Source organism: Pipistrellus kuhlii, unplaced genomic scaffold (genome assembly GCF_014108245.1).
Source record: "Pipistrellus kuhlii isolate mPipKuh1 unplaced genomic scaffold, mPipKuh1.p scaffold_m20_p_11, whole genome shotgun sequence".
Classification (NCBI taxonomy): domain Eukaryota; kingdom Metazoa; phylum Chordata; class Mammalia; order Chiroptera; family Vespertilionidae; genus Pipistrellus; species Pipistrellus kuhlii.
Genome location: NW_023425416.1, coordinates 25012782 through 25032251, shown reverse-complemented (window position 1 = coordinate 25032251; position 19470 = coordinate 25012782).

Sequence of the window (19470 nt, the reverse complement as noted above, 5' to 3'; positions counted from 1 at the left end):
GCCACCCTGGGACTCTCATGTATGTATTCTTGTGCTGTGAAATCTGAGCAAATGGCTCTGTCTGTGTGTGGTTTGGGGGATGTCAAATAACACATTTGTTTTTCGGTAAATATACTGGAATCAGGAAGACACACAGTAAAAAGTGGCCCAGCTGTGGTTAAAAGGGGAAGAGGAGAATAAAGGACAACTTCTCCACAAATGGAGAATATCAGTGATATCCCCAGAAGTACAATAGATAGAAAGTGAAGAATTGGGGCCCTGCAGAGGCTGCTGTAGTCTGAGCACTCAGCCTTCTGGGTTGGAGATGTAGGCATTCCTCTCCAGGTTCAGATTCAAGAGATTCAAGGGTGGAATTCCACACAGCCACTCCTACCCAAACCGAGTCCCCTCGGCCTCCCTTGCAAGAAAGCATAAAAAAACTGGCCCTGTAACAGAAGGGATTAGGGCAAAAATGGGGTTAATTGTAATAAGCCAAGGACCTGGGTTTAATGGGCATGGGAGTTATTCACTGTGTAAGGCAGGAAGTTGAAACTGAGATGCTAGCAGAAAACCAAACCACTTGGGGAACTAATTCTCAGTGAGCATTTGAAGTAGCCAAAGCTGCCCAGAGACAACAAGAATGTTTGCCTATTTAGCCCAGAATATGTGTGAGTTAAATGCAGTTCTGTTCTGTTCCAACTCTGGTTTGGGGTTTGAATTTATGCTTCCAGCTAGCCAAAACCTATACTAATAAAAGCATAATATGCTAATTAGACCAGACAGCCAAATGACCTTCTGGGCGTCATTCTGGACCCCGGTCTGGACAAAGCCATGGTCTCAGAGGCCGAGGCCAAGGTGGTTAGGGGTGATCAGGCCAGCAGGGGAGCAGTTAGGGGTGGTCAGGCAGGCAGGGGAGCAGCTAGGAGCATTAGGCCTGCAGGCAGAGGGGTAAGGGGCAATCAGGCTGGTGAGTGGTTAGGAGCCAGTGGTCCTGAATTGGAGAGGGTGCAGGCCAGGCTGAGGGACTCTCCTCCTTCCTACTCCCTCACCCCGCCCACCCCATGTACAAATTTTGTGCACCAAGCCTCTAGCATTAAAATAAAGTACTTATAGACTTTAAAATACTTATAGACTGCTAGAAAGAAGTAAATGTAAAAACTATCTGTAGGGACACACCTTTGATGGAGGCCAAACAGAATTCCTATAATAAAGCCATGACAAATGGAATTTCATAATACCAAACTGTAAAACACACATGAAAATAATCCACCTAAAGCAAACATCAGCAGAAACATTCTGTCAAATAAGACTTCTAAGAGCTTCAGATAAAAAACAAACAAAACAGATAAACTATAAAATAAGTGTGTTTAAAATGAAAAAAGAAAACTACAAGCTCTTAAAAACACAAAAAGAATAAAGTGATGTGTTTAAAAGTTGATTTAAAAATAACCAGAGTAGTTGTAGAAATTTAAAAATACAGTCATTAAGTTAAAAGGTAATATAGATGGGTTAAACACAGTTGAAGAGAAAATTAGTAAACTAGAATGTAGTGCCAAGAAAACTACCCCCATGTATGTAACACAGAACACACTGGTGGAAATTCAGAACACCAACATAAAAATAACTTTCTAAAATCTTCCAGAGAAAACAAAATAAGCCATAGAGATTACCTATAAAGAAACAATACAAAATAATCTCATTTACAATTACATCAAAAAATAATAAAATACCTAAAAATAATTAGCCAAAGAAGTGAAAGTCTTGTACTCTAAAAACTACATTGGAGAATTAAATTGAAAAAGATACAAATAAATGGAATGATATGCCTTGCTCATAGATTGGAAGGATTAATATTGTTAAAATGTTTTTACTATCTAAAGCTGTATACAGATGCAATGCAATCTTATTAAAACACTAATGACATTCTTTCCAGAATTAGAACAACTACTAAAATTTATAAGGAACTATAGAAGATCCTGAATAGCCAAAGAAATCTTAGGAAAGAACAAAATGGAAGGTATCATGCTTCCTCACATAAAACTAGAGTGCAAAGCTACAATAACCAAAACAGTATGGTATTGGCATAAAAACAGATATGTAGATAGATGGAATACAATAAAGAGCCCAGAAATAAAATCTTTCTTATATGGTCAATTAATCTACAACAAAGGTGTCTAGAATATACAAGCAGGTAAAGACTATCTCTTTAATAAATGGTATTGGGAAAAGTAGACTTGCAAAAATATTTGGACTACTTTATTACATTCTATATGAAAATAAGCTCAAAATGGATTAAAGACTTGAAGCCATAAAACTCCTAGAAGAAAACACAGACAATATATTCTTTCACATCAACACACACACACACACACACACACACACACATACATGAATATTATTCAGAAATACCTTTTTGGATATGTTTCCTTGGGCAATGGAAAGAAAGAAAAAAAAAATAAATGAGACTACTGTATTTCAAACTAAAAAGTTTTTACACAGCAAAGGAAACCACCAACAGAATGAAAAGACATCCTACCGAATGGGAAAAAGTGTTTACCAATGATACATCTGATAGGAGGTTGATATCCAAGATACATAAGGAACTCATACAACTGAACACACACAAAGAAAATAAACAACCCAATTTAAAAATGAGCAGCAGACCTAAATAGATATTTCTCCAAAGCAGATACATAAAGGTGGCCAACAGACATATGAAAAGATGCTTACTATCATAATCATCAGGGAAATGCAAATTAAAACCACCATGAAATATCACCTCACATCTTAGGAGATTAAGCCCCTAGCCAGTGTTTGATTTGTCCTCAACAAATCGCGGCTTCAGTGTGTGCTTTGGTCTCAGGTGAGTAGAAGATGGGGTGGGTGGGGAGTTCTGCAAACTATCATCAATAAATCAACAAATAAGTGCTGGTGAGAATGCAGAGAAAAAGAACCCTCATACATTGTTGGTAGGATAATAAATTAGTACAGCCACTATGAAAAACAGTATGAAGGTTCCTAAAAAAATAAAAAATAGAGCTGCCATAAAATCTAGCAATTCCATTTCTGGGGGGTTATCTGAAGGAAGCAAAAACACTAATTAGAAAAGATATATGCATCCATATGTTCATTGCAGGATTACTAGTTTTATCCAAGATATGAAAGCAACCCAGATTTCTATCAATAGATAGATAAAGAAGATGTGGTTCGTATAAATAATGGGATAAGTTAAATAAATCAGGCAGAGAAAGACAAATACCGTATGATTTTACTTGATGTGGAATCTAAAACAAAACAAAACAGAAACAGAAACAGACCCATAGTTATAGAGAACAAACTGATGGTTGCCAAAGGAAAGGGGAGGGGGGGGATAGGAGAAAAATAAAACAACTCAGATATTTTAAAAAAGAAGCAATACAATAATCACATTAATAATAGACTTTTTAGCAATGGATGAAATACAAAAATGGAATGATATCTTACTATAATGAAATATGGATTCTAAAACCCAGCCAACTTCATTAAAATCTGAAGATTTTAAAAAATAAAGTATTTTTAGATATAGTAGCCCCAAACTGGAAACAATCTAAGCATCCACCAACAAGTTAATGGAGACACAAATTGTGGAATATTCATTCAAAGGGATACTACCCGACAGTAAAAAGTAAGAATGTCCTGGGACACATACCAACAGGGATGAGTCCAATGACATACGCTGAGGGCAAGCAACTTGACACAAAAGATCACATACTTCATGGCTTATATAAAATTCTAGATGGGGAAAAAAAAAACCAACCTAATCTACAGTGATAGAAAATAGATCAGTGATTTGGAAGGTATGGGGAAACAAGGAAGAGACAGGAAAGCTTACAAGGGAAATTTCTTGGGGAGGTAGGGTGGAAATGTTCTATATGTGAGATGGTGGTTGCAAGACTCATCAAAGCTCAAATACTACAATTGATACCTGTTTCTTTTCAGTGTATGTAGGTTATGCTTTAATAAGAAATGAATACAATTGTTTTTTAAATAGATTTTTTAAACAATTTTAGAGGGAAGGGGAGAGATAGATAGAAATATCAATGATGAGAGAGAAACTGGATTGGCTGCCTCCCCCTACTGGGAAGCAAGCCCACAACCAGGCATGTGACCTGGCATTGAACCGTGACCTCCTGGTTTACAGGTTGACGCTCAACCTCTGAGCTATGGCCAGCTGGGCTGAATACAATTGTTTTTTTTTGTTTTTTTTAATTCACATATTCATTCATGATTATTTACACAAAAAAGATTTAGTTATGAACTCAAACTAAAATCCCGTATTATTCCCACTTGAGAAGTTAGCTGATCGACACGTGAGCTCAAGAGGCTGTAATGAGCAATTGACTAGATGTTTATAAGAAATATAAGCTTCAATATTACCTTAAAAACTTAAGAGGAACCCCTAGAGCAGTGGGGCCTCCAACATTAGCAAGTGTCAGATTCCTCTGGGGGGCTTATTAAAAAACAGATTGTTGGGCACCACCCTTGAAATTCTGATTTAACGGGCCTGGGGTGGGGCCCAAGAATTTCTAATAGGTTCCCAGGTGCTGCTGCTGCGGGGTCAGGACCGTAATTTGAGGACTACTATTAGAGAGCAATGGAAATAGAAGAGAGACCAATGGAGAGAGAAAAAAAGAATCTTAAAAAAAGTTTTGGGTTGGCCACAGCAAGTTTTGAATCGAGGTTTCACTGCTTCCTAGCAGTGGGACCCCTGGACACATATCTTCTTGGAGTGTCTGGTTCATTCTTTGAGTCTCAGGGTCATAGTAAGAATTAAAGGTGCTGAACATAAAGCTCTCAGCAGAGTCCCTGGTACAGGGCATGCGTTTATCCCAAGTTAGTGGCTACGATATGGAATTGCCAATTAAGCTCCTAGCAAGTGTTTGACTTGCCTTCAACAAAACAGTTTCAGCGTGTTCTTGGGTTCAGATGGGTGTGAATGGAAGGTGGGGGTGGAATGGGGAGTTCTGGAGGCAAAAAGTGAGGGACGGTGCATGAAAGATGGCAATTGCCAATCAACCACCCAGCCAGTACTGTCCCCTACACCTTCCCTTCAAGGACGACCACCTATCTTAGAATTGACAGCAGGGCCCCTTACCTCTCCGTTCATACTAACAGGTCACATACCTGAATGTTGCGTTCCTCAGCTGCCTGCGTGTCTCCACTTCTGAGCTTCTTTGCGGAAGTCTTTGTGGAATCCCTTAGGTGACTTTTAAGGCTGGGAAGGAAAACCCATCAGCCAGAAGCCAATCTCTTTCGGTTGCCAGAACCTCTTGGAGACCACACTGAACAGTGACGGTGTGGGTCCCTCAGAGGCTTGGGTGTGAGATCAATCAGTCAGCGAAGAGCAAGCACAGCAGGGGCCCCAGGCATTTATTTACCTGCCATCTGTCTGCCTGCCGCTGGGCGCCTCACTGGTTCCCAGAAGCCACGGCTCCTCAGGCCCAGGCCTGCCCAGCTCTGCCCTCTCTTCTTCTCCGAGGGGAGAAGGCTTCATTCAGCAGCAAATGACATCAGCTGGATGCTGACTCAGCTTCTCCGCAACACCCACTCCTTCCCCTCCCTGTGACTTGCACATCTGGTCCCACTCACGGTGCTTGTTGCAGGAACAAGATGTTCCACCACATTTGTTTCACCTGGAGGCGCAGGAGGACAGGGACCTGGAGTTCCTTCAGCCACCAGGCACACAGGGCCTTGCTTCAGTTTTTACATAAATTGTGCTGCTTCTTCACGTTTGCTTCCAAAAGGCAGGCCCGGAGAGCAGGCGGTCACAGACTCTCATCCCTCCCAGGGCCACAGGGGTTGGATTGCTCCTGTCCCAGAGGGGCCCATTTGCAGTCCCCTGTGGTAGGGAGCTGGCAGGGGTCACTCCAGACCACCTCTTCCCCAGGGGACTGTCCCTGCCTCTCCTCCAGGGACTCGAGGGGGGCCCTTACCAGTCCCACCCATAGACACTGTTTCCACCAAACCTAAGACATGTATGACATTTTCCAGACTGGGCAAAATCTGTTGTCACCGTAAGAAATATTCAAATTTTTGTGAGTTTATTTGAGCCTAACTGTCGACAATTGCTGGGAAGCAAAAATCTCAATGGATTGAGATAATGCTCCAGAGAATGGAAGTTTTGCAGTTTATTTTATACTTTTCAATTACAATCAAAAGTGAAGACGGCCCTACCCAGTTTGGCTCAGTGGATAGAGCGTGGGCCTGCAGACTGAAGGGTCCCAGGTTCGATTCCGGTCAAAGGCATGTACCTTTGTTGTAGGCACATCCCCAGTGGGGGGTGTGCAGGAGGCAGCTGATGGATGTTTCTCTCTCATCGATGTTTCTAACTCTCTATCCCTCTCCTTCCTCTCTGTAAAAATCAATAAAATATATATTTTTTTAAAAGTGAAGACACAAGTGGGTTACATGAAATTGATTGGTGATAGAGTAGGAAGATGGGAGAAAGCAAAGCCGGGAAACCTCTGGGATTGGATAGAAAGTACAATGACAGACATATGCTTCTTTTACTGGTACATAGGTGGGTATAGGATAGTTAATAGTTAACAGTTAACTCAATGATAAAGAGGGGGTTTGTGGTCTCCACAGAGCAGTGCTGATGCTTTGAGAGGTCTGGAAAAAGGGAAATTACTTTGACATCCCAAAGATATGTTACGGTAGATGCAAAAAGACAATAGACAGGCTCAGTTAAGGTAAAGATTGACCTTTGCCAGGGAAGATCCAGGCCTAGAACATGACTACTCACCATAGACTGTTTTTATTTACATTTTTAACTTCAGACCATCCTTTGTGGTGACTTTAGGTCTCTGAGTTTGCAAGGCTGACACGCAGGCCTCCCCTGACCTAGTCAGGGTAGCAGGTGGCCCCTTTGTCTCTCTCCCTGAGATGAGGGGCCATTTCCTGCTTTACCACCATATCCCGAGAGCCTTGTGCAAGGCAGATGAGGAATTAACAAAGGTTTGTAGAGTTACTGCTTGTCCCGAGGTCGGGTGAGGGAGGACACCACCCCCCCCCACCCCCCCCCCCCCCCCCCCCCCCTCAGCAGAGAGCCCCAGCTTTCTGCACACTCTGTGGGAGGCAGGGCAGAAAGGCTTTAACTGCCAGTGATGCCGTGAGCGACCAGCAATCTTTCTTTTCAAAACTTCACATTGAACGAAAACATTGGTGAGTTAATCAATAAGATATTGGTCCATACACTCTCCCGCCATTTATCAAATGCTGTTTGATGTGTTAAAATCAATGGCGATGTGCCCTTTCAAAAGCTTTTATTACATAGTGTTTTGTTTCCAATAAGTGGTTTCACCCACGATTAGAATAACAATTGTGACCTTGCCATTATGAGTGTTGAGCCCTTGGCCAGCCTTGTTCCATCGAACTCTCTTAACAACTTCTCAAGGGAGAAGGTGTCCGTGAATTCCCACTGGGTTAAGGGTGATGAAGAGGAGGTCCATAAAGGTTAGGGTCCTTCCCAAGGTCACACAGCCAGCAAGAAGATGGTGGGTTTGAACCCAAACACTTTCCTTTCTGAATGATTAGGTCTTTGTTTTCTAATTGAGGAACATAATATTTACTTCTTAGGGCAATGGTGAGCATTAACGTGGGTAGTGTTTGAAAAGAATTTGGCGCAGTGGTTCTCCAACTGTCGTCCTATCAAGAACTACCTGGTAGCCAAAACCAGTTTGGCTCAGTGGACAGAGTGAGGGCCTGCGGACTGAAGGGTCCCAGGTTCGATTCCAGTCAAGGGCATGCACCTTGGTTGCGGGCACATCCCCAGTGGGGGGTGTACAAGAGACAGCTGATCGATGATTCTCTCTCATCGATGTTTCTGGCTCTCTATCCTTCTCTCTTCCTCTCTGTAAAAAAATCAATTATATATATAAAGAACCACCTGGTAAACCTGCTTAAAACAAGGAGGCCAGTTTCCCTGGGCTACTTGAGGGATCCTGGGCCTCTGTGTGCTCTATCAGCTCCCAGGGGATTCTGATACCCATCAAAGTGAGCACCCCACATCTGTGCAGCACCTTATACAGGGTGGGCAAAAAGTAGGTTTACAGCTGTGAGTACCCCAAACACAGAGTTTTTTCTTGCATTATTATTTATTAATGATCATATTATTTTCCATACGAACAACTGCAGACCTACTTTTGTCCCACCCTATACACACAAAAACATGGAGGAGCTAGAAAACCAGCAAGTACAACTTTCCCCTGAGGTCCAGGTGTAACGAGAGAGCAGAGGCTGGCCAGAGATGTTGGGCAGGAGAAAGCATCATGGTCCCCTCTGTGCCCCATATTCTGCGGATGCTGTCGCCAGGCCTCAGGAGCTGGCATTCGTAATGGCCCGCCCACATGGCTGTCCTTGTGCCAACAGGGCTCCCGAGGCGGCCACCGGCAGCATGCCTCTGTGCTTGGGCCACTTCGGAGCACCTGGTGGTGCTGCTCTTCTTGATGGGCAGTGTGCCTGCTTGGGAGTCAGACGGAATGTTTCCCGACCAGACCCTTCCTCCTTCCTCCCCCCCCCCCTTGCCCTGAGGCTCCCTAGGCCAGGCAAGTCTGTTCCCCCTGCTGACGGAGGTGAGACCCCCAGACCCAGAGCCCCGACAGGTCCCAGAGTAAATGTTTGGAGCTACCCAGGCCGGGGTAGGAGCCATCAGGTTTGTCTCCACCTGGAGACTCAGAAGGAAGGGGACCTGGAAGTCGCTTCAGGCGCCACGCAGCACTGGGCCTTGCTTTCATTTTTTTATGAAATTGTGAATCTTCACTTTTGCTCTCAGAAGGAAGGTGAGGAGAGCAGGAGGTCAAAAACCCTCATTCCTCCCAGAGTTACTGGGATCAAACTGCTCTGGCCCAGGAGGGGCCTCCCCACCCTCTTCCATTCTCTCCCACTCTCTCACCCACACTCAGGAGGAAGTGGGGAGCTGGAAGCGGTCACTCTAGGCCACCTCTTCCCAAGGGGCTGTTCCTGTTTCTCTTCCAGGCACCCACGGACAGCCTTGGGCAACTTCTTCTCATTGACCTTTCTTTCCACCCAGCCTAAGGAGTGCCTGGCCTTTAACAGACCTTGGAAATATTTTTCACAACAGCACATGCTGTCGACTTCATTCTTATTTATTTATTTATCTATTCCTATCTCACTGCATTTTGAATAGTAACATATTCACATAGTTTGAAATTCAAGTAGTATGAAAATTTATACAATGAGGCTTGTTCACCTGTGCTCAGTTCCCGTCGCTGCTAGCCCCAGACAAGAAGCTATGGATGCGAACTTGTGTCTTCCAGAGTTTCTTGATTGCACTTAAAGTCATATATGAAGATATTTTCTTCCTCTTGCCTTTTTATCCAAACAGGAACATATAACTAAACTTGGATGCACATCTTTCTTTTTTCCTTCTCTTGGCCAACTTTCCATATCAATACAGAGAGAGAGCGTTCTCGTTTTTGCTGACAGGTACCATCATGAATGTAGCCAGTCCTGAGTGGAAGGCCATTTGGGTTGTTTACTATTACTTGTAACTACAAGCATGGCTCTTCTGATCTAGCTCATACATGTGGTTTTGTGCCCGTGAGAACATATCAGAGTGGTTCCCAAGTAGGTTGTCCAATATAGTAGAGTTCTTGTGTCGTCATGTTCTTGGCAACCCTGTGTATTAGCAAATCCTTTAAAAAAATCTTTCTCATTCAGGTAAGTACATAAAAATGTATTTTTACAGTTTTTTTTTAATGGATTTATTTTATTATAAGTACAAGCAAGCACATTTTCAAATATTTGTCAACGTTTTTTCCTTTTTCTGTGAGCTGTCTTTTCATATCCTATGTTCATTTGAAATTGGGTTGTTAGTCATTTTTATTGATTTATAAAGACCTTCCTATACACTAAGGAAATTAATCTGGCCATATAACTATTATAAATATTTCTCTCAGTTCTTTGTTTGTCTTTGACCTTTTTTAATTAAGCTTTCCTGACAAATTTTTCCCAGAACAGTATCTGCAGATATTGTAAAAGTCTAAGTACTACAGGTTGTCAAAGAGAATCACACAGCCCCAAAAAGGCGTCACTTGCTAAAAGTTCATGACACCAAAAGTAGATTTAATACCTGATTTGATTGCAGTTTCAACTTCTCTCTGGAATGTAATCTTAAACAACCAACCTGGAATTTTCTAGTCAAGCACCAGTCAGGTAAATTGTCACCGGGGCCCAAAGGAGGAAGAGGTGGTGTACATGACAAAACCCTTGCTATTCTCTTCCTCCCAAAAGATGTCTGGTCTACAAATAATCATTTATTTTCTTTTGCAAATCACTTCCCTGTCACATCCTTCTTTCTATAAAAAAACTTCCATTTTGTCCAACCCCTAGGAGTGCCCTTCTAGTGGCTAGATGGGATGCTACCTGATTCACGAATCACTGAATAAAACGAATTAGATCTTCCCACAAGCAAGTGTTTTTGCCATGTTTAGATGTTTCACTGGCACTTGCCTCCACATACGCATATCACTTCTCTTTATTGTGTCAATTGTAGACATTTTCTATTAATTTTTGTCAATGATGTTGAAAATCTAGCATGCTGTACCTTCTTCCCTTCCCTCTCCTCTATTTGCTCTTTCTTTATGTATATTATCCAGTTTTTGGTTAGGTCAATATTTAGTGTTTACCTCCTTCAACTATTTAAACATTGTTTATAATTGAGCTGAATAATTTATTGTGATTACATTTTCATTCCCGTACAGATCTTTCCTGGAGTTAACAATTGCCTCCTTTTCTTGTTTTTGTTTTTTGTTTTGTTGTTGTTGTTTGCTTGAAATTGTTAGTTTTGGTAGGTCCAAAACAGTTGAGTATTATCAGTTTCATATGTTTCAACTTTTAGAGGTTCAGAAAGTCACCCCAAGATGTGCTTCTGTGATATGCAGATTGTTCTGAGTTAGTTTCTCTGAAGGCTCAGGAGAATCTTCTTTTCCCCCTTTAACTACCAGAAGAGCCTGAATAAGGGGCGTTCCTCATATTAATACTAAGAGATAGATGATCACAGATAATCTCTTTTGACCTACCTAATGGACAGACAAACTTATACTTACCAAACTTCTGTTATCACCCTGAAATGACTTTTTGAAGCCCCCAAGATGCATGACCTCATCCCTAGCTCAGATGTCTTCAATCCCCCTTTCTGTCTCTGAACCTCTGTTGCATGGAGGGTCTCTGACTTTCTCATGTATGTGGGGTTCCCATACTTGTGTATGTATTAAATTTGGTTATTTTCTCTTACTAACGTCTCATGTCTATTGGATTGTCAGACCAGCCAGGAGAACCTGGAGGGTAGAGGAAAGCTTCTCCCTTCCCCACGAATACCTTTAATTTTTTTCACTCTCAATTATAATGTAAAATCACTCTCAATAGAATCAAGCGCATCAAGGAAGACATTTGTTTCTTGAAGATAGCCATAGTCAATTTCCTGGATTGAATAGCGGTGAAAATTCAGGATCTTAGTCGTGCCCTTTGTAGATATACATATACAAGATATACAAGTCCTTTTGCTTTCAGTCTTCCCTGCCTTCTGGGACATTTGTGCTTCTGACTTCGGTGTCCCACAGAGGGTTCTGTGGGTACATTGGATTGTTTTTCATTGGGATACATCTTTGTGGCACTTGACTTTCCTTTTCTTACTCTGTTACATCAGTTACCACACATATTCAACCACTTTTCCCATCACTCAACTGCTCTTCCACTTTCTTCACTTTTGTGGTTTTATACTATTTTTATTCTTTTCTGAAAAATTGTAGACAATTTTGAAATGGAAAAACATAGATGAGTGGATGTTCTGGCTAGCCCACCCACTTAGATTATCTTTGCTTTAGTTGTCTTTGATTAGGCTATTTTCCAACTTTGTAGAGATAGAAGTTAACTTGTAGAATTAATTGTAATGCAAATATTTCTGGCCTATAGCTGCACAATTGATTCCTGATCATGGCAGTGCGAATAGGTTTCATCCAGTAGAGAATACAAATTTCTGTAAACTAAATCTTCATTTAAACCACTTGTAACATCCAACTGGTTGTCTAATTAATTAATGAGTTAATTTAAAATCTTTGCTGTTCATTTTATATTTGTACTAGAGGCCCAATGCACAAATTAATGGACAGGTGGGGTCCCTTGGCCTGGCTGGTGATGAGGGCCAGGTGGAGGGGGAAGGACTGTGGGAGGTTGGCTGGTCACAGGAGGCTTGCTGTGGGAGTGCACTGACCGTCAGGGGCAGCTCCTGCGTTGAGTGTTTGCACCCTGGTGGTTGTGCGCATCAGAGCTACCAGCCCGTCATCCAATTGTCTGGCTATAACGGTTGCTTAGGCATATATATATATTATATATATGTGTGTGTGTGTATATATATATATAATATATATATGTATATATATATATATATATATATATATATATATATATGATTATGATTTCATCTTTTAGAAAAACTATCTTATAACAATTTTGGAGTTCCTGTTGAGATGGACAATAGAGTCACCTGCAAGAACCAAATAGACTGTGAGCTGAGCTGTGTGCCCAGAGAAGTATATATAGTTCATGAGCAGCTTAAGTCAAGGCACATTTTTTTTTTTTGGTGCTCATTAGTGAGTTCTAAGTGTCAGTAGAACTTAAACTTTGCCAACTCTATATCCTTCGTGTTTTTGAGTTTGTTTATTTTTTCCTTCCTCTCATTTTGTGTTTCAGTTTTGGCTCATTTACAGCCCATAAGTTATACCTCTTTTGTGATAGAATTGACTGGGAATTTGGCTTGATGGTCTGACTATTGATGATTTCTATAGATAAATGATAGATATGTGTTCTCTGCTGGGTGAGATAATAGAGAATCTGGTTTATTAGTTGTTGTGTTTTTTATTTTTTTATTTTTTTTGCTTATGTGTTTGTCTATTTTGAGAACAAATTAATTTAAAAATTCATGGCCACCAGGAAGGAGAATAGCTCTTTTTGTCTGTGCCACATGACCTATGGCTGAAATTGAAGAATTAAAGTTCTCAATGTGTGTGCGTGTATTTCTCTATGTCTGGAGGGTATAAAAATTAAGTTACAAAGTTTTTTTTAAATTAAAGGATCTTTGTTTTAATTTGTTTATAGGATAAATAAGTGCCTAAATAAAATTCTGAAAAGTAAGATAAATTCCTAATCATTGAAATGTGCTATATAAATGTGCTAAAAATTGTTCTTTTTGAAGTTAATTTATAAAATTCCTTTCCTCTGAGTTCTGTTTTAATCATATCCCTCAGATTTATATGTAATCATTTAAAACTTTTAATTTTGATGTAATTATAGACTTACAAAAAGCTGTGAAGGCTACAGAGAGGTCCCATGTACCTACCACCCAGCTTCATTTACTGGTGACATCTTCTATAACTACAGAGCATTTTTAAAACCAGAAAATCGATTGGCACAATGAATACAATTGAGAACAAGCTTTACTCAGCTTTGACCATTTTGTATGCCTTCATTTTTTGTGTGTGTGTCTTTGTGTACAATTCTATGGTAGTTAATCACCAGCGCAATCAACATATGCACCGTTCTGTCCCCACAAAGGAGCTCCCTTATTATTCTGCCCCTTTATAGTCACATCCTCCTGCCCTTCCCTAACCCCTGGCAAACACTGAAGTGTCCTCCATCTCTCTAATTTTGTCATTTAGGTAACACATATAAATGGAATCAAATCGTGTGCAACTTTTGAGATATGATCCATCCAAATTATTGCAAATGTCAATAGTTTGTTCCTTTAATTGTTGAATAATATTCCATTGTATGAATGTACTCCAGTTGATTTAACCTTTCATCTATTGAAAGACATTTAGATTTTATTTTTTTTTTTTAGTCTTTGGTTAGTACAAATAAAACAGCTATGGAAATTCATGCATAATTTTTATGAGAATATAAAGTTTAATTTCTCTGGGAAAAAATACCCAGGAGTGGTATCGTGGTTGTGTGAAAAGTGTATATTTAAATTCTTTTAAAAAAATATATTTTATTTATTTTGTACAGAGAGGAAGGGAGAGAGATAGAGAGTTAGAAACATCAATGAGAGAATCATTGATCAGCTGCCTCTTGCACACCCCCTACTGGGGATATGCCCACAACCAAGGTACATGCCCTTGACCAGAATCGAACCTGGGACCTTTCAGTACCCAAGCCGACGCTCTATCCATTGAGCCAAACCGGTTTCGGCAGAAAAGTGTATATTTAATTTTAAGAAACTGCCAGGCCCATTTCTAGACTGGCCCTACCATTTTATATTCCCACCAAAAATGTATGTGTGATCTAGTATTATCAGATACTTGGTATTATCAAATTTTAATTTTAGCCATTCTAACAGGTCTGTTGTGGTATGTTATGATGATTTAATTTGCATTTTTCAATAGCTAATGACGTTGAACATAACTTACTTAATATGTTTATTTACTATCATATCGTCATTGGTGAAGTGTTTATTCAAGTTTTTTGCCCATTTTCTAACTGGATTGTTTGTTTTCTGACTGTTGAATTTAGAGAGTTCTTTTCATATTTTATACAGAAGTCCTCTGTCAGTTATGTGATTTGCAAATATTTTCTCCCATGTAGTCTTTTCCTTACTAATTTCTGACTATTTTGCCAATTCAGTTTTGATTTACTGTTTGATCCATAAGTTTTTAAAGAGAGTTAATGGGCCATGAAAAGAATTGGAATTTAATAACACAGCATCAGCCGACAGAGAAGCTTATCGAGGGCCGACGGGGAAGGCATGTTGCTTAGGGAGGGCTTTTAGCTGAGTCTTGAAGAATAGGTAGTGATTATAGCAACCTTGAGGATTATCAGTTAGGAGCTATAAAATGGTGAGAGTCCTAAAGTGCAAAATAGCAGAGACTTTCTTAAGACATCCCAAGCATGATCTTGGTACCCCAAGTTAGGTGATGCAATGCCCATCTCATCCGAAGGGCAGCGCCCGCTCAGAGGTGGCCTGTTTTGTGGACCAAAGGTCTCCGCTTACTGCTGCGTGGCAGGAAGATTACTTAACAAACACAGTCTGGAGGTCTCCTTAGAAGGGCCATAAATTAAAACGTGGCCAAGGTTGGGCTGATAACCACAGTGTGTGAAGTGCAGGCTATCAATTAACGTATCTGCACAGTCCAATAACTCCGAGGACACAGGGCAAAGTGGGGAGGATGGAGGATGAGGAGAAGAGCATGAGGCCAGGCCCCACCGGGTGGAGGAAGTCTGATGAAGGCCATGTGCTGATCAGTAAGACAGAACTCCTGGGATGTACAACCTGACTCGGCCCTTCTCTGCCACGATCAGAGCAGCACCAGCCCAATCACAATTGAGCAGGATTAGTTATAAAAGAGTCAGCCAACAAGGGCTTCTTGGAGAAAGGGGTTTTGAGCAGGTTCAGGAGATTTTGCTAGAAAGGGAAGACCTGGGCATTTTAGGGAGGGGGGATGAAAACAGCAGTAGCGAAGTGCAGGAACCATTGCATTCACTTCAGGAGACAAGCCTGGCGCAGGCAGAAAGGGTGTGTCCAACAGCTTCAGGGGAGGGACTTCTTAAGGAGGCCTTGAACACCAATATGAGGAGGGCAGGCAGATGCTACAGGACAGGACTACAAGGACCCCCTGTGGGCACAGGCAGTTCCCCACACTCTCTTGCCCCCACTCTTGTCCTGGTGTCTGAGATGTCAAGGAGGTGTAGGATCATTTCTTCAGGTTAAGGCCTTGCCTCCTTCAGGTTCTTCTTTCAGAAACAAAATAAACCTACTTCTTCACTCTCATATGCCACCACACATGTCAGCTAGAAATGCCCCCCTCTTACTGATAGATCCTCCCTTCCTCCAATTGATGGATGGACGTAAACTCCACCTGCAGCCAGACATTCCTGAGCACTGAACCACCAATCAGCACCTGCCAAATACCCTAAGCCCCTGATTCCTAAGTCCCTAGGTTCCTAATCATGTGCCTTACATGAAATCACCAATCAGCGTGTGCTGAGCGCCCTAAGCCCCATCCCCTCTTTTTCCTCCCCTTAAAAGGTGCTTGTACCCCGGCTCTTGCTCTCTTCCTCTCTTTCTCCAGAAGGCAGCCGGCAGTGGTACTCTTCTCTTCAATAAAGCCTGTGTCCTGGCATCCGGGTCTCTGGCACCCCTCTCTGTTTCATCTTTCACTTACCTTTCCCGATATCTCCCAGCTTGCCCAGCTCACCCTGCACCCCACACTGCTCTCTCTATGCCAGTATCCCCTGGAGCACTGGCCTAGGGTCTGAGGCACTCATTTGGCCCCTGAACCTGATGTGACATTTCCTGTGTGAATGGCCCAGCCATACGCCTGGCCCGATCAGGTGATCAGTCTACATGGATGGAGGAATGAAAGACAACAGTGGGCATCTCAATCCACAAAGGCCATTTTGAAACTGGTATCCGATATTGCCTCACCTATTTACATTCACTGGTAGTTTTTTAGGTGTGTTTAGATGAGAACAACAGAACTTCTCTCTCTTCCGGAGGCCAGAAGTCCAAGATCCCGTACATCTGTAGTTAGATTTGACCAGGTTCAAAATGAAACTTCTGGCGAGACCACTTGAAATAGGTGGTGCTGCAGAGAGACACAAAGGTCTGGCTGCCTCACCCACTGCTGCGCCCACTCCCAGGGCAGGTGGCACCCATGACACTGGACACCGGGAACCGGAAGCTCTGCCGCCGGTGCCATCCCAAAGCCAAGTCCTCGCTGCCACTATTTCCAAAGGACTGAATCTGCATCACCCACCTGCCTCACACGCTTCTTTCCAAATCCCTTCCCTCCGGTGCCTCTCATTGAGGGAAACCTGGTCTCACACGGGGAGCCTAGATGCAGGGCAGGCTGGGAAAGCTAGTCTTCCTTCTATGAATACCTCGGAGAGAAGGAATTCCAAGCGAAGGACACTCTCCACACATGGGAGAGTTGCTCACAAGAGGACAGACCGTCACATATGTGACACATGCCCACCAGGATTGTCTAAGACAAAGGTAAGACTGAGAGTTAAATGTGAGGAGTTCAACCAGGGCCTCCGATGGGGGACCATGGTGTTGGGGAAAGAACCCTTTGGCCCAGACATCACACGCATGAAGGGCTTGTCAGCTTCGGACATTGTCACCAAATGAAGTGACCAGTGAAGGTCGCAGAGAGACCGTCACGGGGCAGAATGAAGTTCATTCTCCAGCTTCAGACCTGTGCAGTGTGATTGCACTAGACTGCCCCGGGCACACGACACATGCATCCATTTTATAAATCCCATAATTATCTTGGAATTAACACAACATAATTACATTGCAGCGTATGTTTGTGTGCTAAGCTGTTTAATTTGTCACAGGCAACCATTTGAAATAAAGCACACGTTTTATTACTCTCATCTGGCACTTCTTTCTAGGGGACATCTCAGAAAGGGGAAATGGTCCTGAGATGCTCAGAATTCAAAGAGGAGGAGGGGGTTGTGGGCAGTGGAGGCGGGAAGAGCACCTCAAGGCCATCTTTGGAGGGGAAATGGAGATGGCATCCTTGGTAAGTGCCCTTCCTAGAGCAAATGAATTCCTTTATCCAAAGGGCTTTACAAAGTCATCTCTGTCCTTGTCTCAAAGCTCCCAGAAAAGGAAGCCCTTCCCGTGACCTGGGGGATGGGAGGTGGGATGGGGCTGCACAGACCCTGCCCTGCATCCACAGCTCCCAGTGGGCTGTGGGGCTGGGGCTGAGCTGGTGAAGCCCCTGGGAATTCAGGGCTGGAAAGACCGGGGTCTGCAGGTGGGGATGTGAGGAGAAGCTCCTGTCAGTGTGGGTGTGGATAGAAAACTGAGAATTAAGCAGACTGTAATTGCGGCCTGGAGCTGTTTAATTTGCACCTGAAAGGAGCAGCCAGGAGGTCTAATTAACAGAGACAGAGGTTAGACATGAGGGCTTCCAGAGAGGCCTTGTCAGGGCTTCCTAGTCGGAGGGTTTTGGAGGTGGCCCAGAGAATGGCGTGGATGGGGGCTTGGGGATTTAGGGTCCGAAGTCCATCCTCCTACCAGCCCTGAAATGGAGGGTCATTGTGTTGGGCCCCAGACTCCAGGGTCCCCATCAGTACCCTGTGCGTGTGAGTTGGTGGCCAGGGCTGCAGAGACCCTACACTGGGTGGCCAGAGAGGCCCTGCTCTAGCCCCTCCCTCTGCCACGGAGGCCAAGGGCACTTACCAATGATGCTTGGGGATCTCCTGCCCTGGCCAAGTCAGCCCTCCTCACTTCTGTTAGAGGCTTCCTGCTGTCCTTGAGCTTCAACCCCTCCTCCGCTTCTGTCACCCACACCATGAGGTCAGGGTGATCCCACCCCTGAGGTGCCTCTCACATCTGTGTTGTTTTTATTTTTGTTTGTTTTTAAGCTCACATGTCAATTGGCTTGTTATATGCCTGTCATCGTTCAAATCTCTTTGCAAATAAAATGTACCAAATATCTATTCTAAATTGCTTACATGCATTAGATTTGTTTAATCCTCACAGACTCTGAATTGCTAGCCCCGATTTACGGATGAGTCAACTGAGGCACAGAGGAGGGGACATACGACTTGCCTTAACCTCTCAGGAAGTAGCAGAGTTGGAATGCGAACCAAGACCACGTAGCTCCAGAGCTTGGATGCTCAGCCACCCACCTCTGCTCAGGGGGCTGGCCACCGCCCGAGGCTCTTGGCACTTCCTGCCTGAGTGGCTGCACATGGCGTCCTAGGTTTTGAGAATTGGAAGTTATGTGATGTAAACATATTAATAAGTCTTTGTTTGGAGTACATTTTGAAATACTGTAACTCTTCAGTTAAAAAAAAAAAAAGTCAACAAACCTTTCCATGTTGGCAGGCCCAGAGAACTGCAGGTACAGGGAGCTGTTCCGCAGCCTGGGACCCCGGGGCCGGCGGGTCAGGCTGTGGGCACCATGGGATGCTGCCATGCGTTGGACAGTCAGCGAGTCCATGACCAGTGCCCGGTTCTGTTGTCAGGCACTGATGTTATAATTGAAGATCTTTTCTATCCCCTGTGACAATGGCATCCTGGTGACAGCTAAATGGTGGAGCCCGTAGTCATGCTCCAGAAGTGGAGCTGACATCAATAGCTTGCGACCGGAGGTGAGAGGTGCTGAAATGCCACAAAGAAGGCAGAGCGGGCTGGTGCATGCTGCTGCCGTGTTCGGGAGCAAGCCCCCTGCAAAACACTGGAGCCGCTGCGGAGCAGTCGGAAAGCCGCTGTCAGCCAGAGGTCTGCCTCCATGGCTATGGAGTTAGGCACAAAGACAAACATCCCTCCCACTCTACATGTCCTGCCTTGGGAAGATTAGCCTCATAGGAAGCGAACTTTGAATTAAATGGGCTAAGCTCCAACCGGTCTTCTTTGCTATTTTTCCTTCTTACACTGAGCAAACAGCAGCCAGATTAGTTTTGCTAAAAGGCTGATCT